Raw genomic sequence first — 3,817 nt, forward strand, 5'->3', positions numbered from 1 at the left:
ATCCATGCAAAGGGGTTGAATATTTTAGTACTATCACTGGTTTCTATATATAGTAAGTAATATGTATCTAAAAATGATTTGTGGGGACTTGTAGGACCAAGTTAGAACACACCTACAATTCAAATTTGAATTACTTTCAATAAATCAGCATAAAGTCATTTAAATGTGCGAAACTAGCTAGAAAGCACTAAAAACCGTAAATTTGGGAATTGGCATTAAAATATGGCCTAATTTATTTTAAAAATGTAGATGCGCCATTTTGACCCATATTTTATCTACCCCAGGCACAAAATAAACATATTTTATCATCTAGAAAATGAAAAATGATTTTTTATACTGAAAACTTGAAAAGTCTAGTCATCAATAGTGTAGGAATGGCAAGATGCACCACCATGCCCAATTAGGGAACACTATAACACACAATGCTGTCCAGGGAGAATCAAACTTGGTAATATTAACTATGAGATTGAACAAAACGTTATATTTGGTTTACCCTTTGAACCTCCTAACTTACCACAACATTGACTTCTTATTTTTATTAACAAATATATATTTTAATATCCCATTGTTGTGCAGTAATATATGTTTTTATCTCAAATCAATTAGCATTTGATTTTAAAAAACTAACATAATAATTTATGAGAAAGCGTTGAACAAGTTTCGGAATGTAATTTTATACTTAATATGACCAATAATAGACTTAAATTAAATTGGATTTCAAAGTTCAGATTTTATAAGCGAATAGGTTTCATGTTGCAGACTATGTATTAGCTTGACGGGCACCCCTAGAATAAAGTATGTCGGTCACTTACGTGTGGTTCCCATGCGTGTAGGTCCCACACATCAGTGAGCACAAGTCCGTGCGGTAGGTAGGCAAACTCATAGCAATCTTCTTTGTCAAGTAAAGACACATCGTCAAGACTCTCTCTCTCTCCCATTTGTCGCTGAAAAAAAAGAATATTAGACAGGTGCGTAGCATGCACTGCATGTCTACAGAACTGAAACCCTGTGTGCCAGTCAACATCACTCACCGAAAAAGTGAAGCGTTTCTTTTCTCCATAAATAACAGCGGCCCCGTGAGGCACTGCTCTCCCTTTCTCTTTCTCCTTCCGTGTGATCCCTTTTGCACCTTTTATCCTTTGCACGAAACTCCACTTATTGTTGTCATTGTTGCACAGAACACTCACTTAATCTGTTCTTTTGCACATATCACCAACTCATGTATTTGTTGCACAAAGGTCTAAATCTCTGGCTAAGCTACTTTTCTCTAAGGGCTCCTTCAATTCAAAGGATAGAAAAAGCATAGGAATAGGAAAGTCATAGGATTAGAATGGCATGTCTATTTGAATCCCATAGGAAGATGAAGTGTGTTTGATTGAAGCAAAGGAATTTTTCATGAGGTATGAGCTAATGTTTTTTTCCTATAGGAATTTTTCATGAGGTATGAGCTAATGTTTTTTCCTATAGGAGTACAAGATTTCCATAGGAATTTTTCCTATAGGATATATTCCTATGAATCAAACAACATGTATATGAAATTTTTCCATAGGAACCAAATCCTACACAATTCCTATGCAAATCCTATGAATCAAAGGAGCCCTAAATCTGATGGCCGGGACCTAGAAGGTAGTGGTAATATCCATTGTCATTGTGTAGTGTGTTTTTTAGAACTCTAAAAGAATATGAAAAGAACTCTAAAAGAATATGAAAATATTTTAGCAATTGAAATAATATAAATTAACTAATATGGGATATTCATGAAATATATTTTCTACTATCCGGCCAATAGCGAGTGTCATGAAATATATTCATTGTAAACTTAGTGATAATCACTCGAGTTTGATATGAATGGCCTAGCTAGCTATGGGCATCTCCCACTATATATGTTGTCCACACGACCAACCAACAAGCAAAAGGTATTCCATGAGAAAAGTTTCTTATGGGTGACTTTCATCTCTGCCGCAAAACACGCGCCGATTATTGTTGGCGCGTCCCATTTTCAAGCTACCCCAAAACCTGCGGTTTGCCCATCGGCCTATAAAACATTGGTCAACAGAGGATATTTCCCTGTAGAGCACAATTCGAACACCACATCTTTCTCATGCTTCTACCAGGCACACTCCCACGACGACGGCCGTGCCCCACCGCCCCTCCTCACCATCACTGCCTCCTCACCGGCCACCGTAGTGACTGACCACGTTTTACCGGCGGACCTCCCTTGCTGTCTAGCAAGCCGGATTAGCTTCGTCGATGCCGACGTTGACCGCGCCATATCTACTCCGGATCAGCTTCCCCGACTCTGTAGTCCACCTCACCGGAGATCGAGATGGGCAAAAAACGCACCCCCAACCAAAGAGTAAATCCGCCCTGGCCTCAGACGAAGGTTGATGAATACTTTACATGTCGGCTTTTGTTATATGCATTTGATTTCTGACACTAGTTTTCGTTGCTTTCTTACAATGCATTCTTGCAGATATTAGATCAGTGTAGATAGTTATTTGCCGCGTAGCTATATGAGATCTCAACCTTACATCTGCTGATCGAGAGGAAGATCGAGGTTATGTCCGCTTTCGCTATGCATTTCTTTTCCGAGAATCACTTCTGTGTGATATGTTTTGGGGGTTTGAAGTATGCATTTTACAAAGGTTATGATAGCAGTCAAGCTAGCAGAGCAATTTGTTGATAGTATTAAACTGCATGTTTTTTTTAATCTCGGAACTCTGCTGATCGTAACCTTACATCTGCTGATGGAGAGGCAGAGCTTATGTCCGCTTTCGTTACACTTTTCTTTTCCAAATATCACTTCTGTGCGGTAATTTTTTGGGGTTTGAAGTATATTACCTCCACCCCAAACCTGAAGGCTTATTTATAGAAGTCAAACCAAGTAAAGTTTGACCAAACTTTCAGAACAATCTATCAAGAAATATAATATTTCGTAGATATCGTACGAAAATATATTCGTTTTCTATATTTAATGATATTAAATTTGTATTTTGCATGTTAATAATGATTTTTGGTAAAAACTTCGGGATGGTGGTAGTACGTTTTACAAAGGTTATGATAGCAGTCAAGCTAGCAGAGCAATTTATTGATAGTATTAAACTGCCTGTATTTTTTCTATTTGCAACTCTGTGTGCGCCATGTGGAATTGCATGCTCTAGCCAGTTCATCCAATGAGGTTTTATCACTTAACACCAGAAGTTCGGGATTTTATTTTATCACAGAACCACAACCCTAGAAATTTGTATCACAAAACATCAACATTTGGGGTAATTGTTTTGCATAATACATGATCTCTGTTTGATAGCCCATTAGTTACTTCAGGCCACCATCAGTTTAAGAGTGACAGCAGGTGAAAGACAATTAGACTTTATTTTGTGGTATTTGTTGTTAAACGCTAAATACAAAGCTGTTTGTCAACACTAGTTGTTTGATCTTATGTCCAGACAGTTCGAAAAAATCGTATGTCCAGGGTAGTTGTATTGGTACACATTATCAAAACCTTATCTTTGTCATGAGAATATATTACCCAAATCTCATGTTCTTGTGTGGTTATAATTTCAATGGATATTTGTCATATGGTAATTCGTTTTGTGTGTAGCATATGTAACAAGTGTGACTCATATTCTCATTTCCACAGAGTGTCTACAAAATTTCACACCAAAATTCATTTGTTTGTAGCAAACATGCTCACGTACTGTAAATTGGTGTCACGCTGTAGGGTGATGCTCTTGTCAAGCCAACTAATGACAAATAATGTGTTATGTGAAATAATTTCCCCCAATGTTGGTGTTTTGTGATAAAAAATCCCCAACTT

The sequence above is a fragment of the Lolium perenne genome, chromosome 7 (genome assembly GCF_019359855.2).
Source record: "Lolium perenne isolate Kyuss_39 chromosome 7, Kyuss_2.0, whole genome shotgun sequence".
NCBI lineage: Eukaryota > Viridiplantae > Streptophyta > Magnoliopsida > Poales > Poaceae > Lolium > Lolium perenne.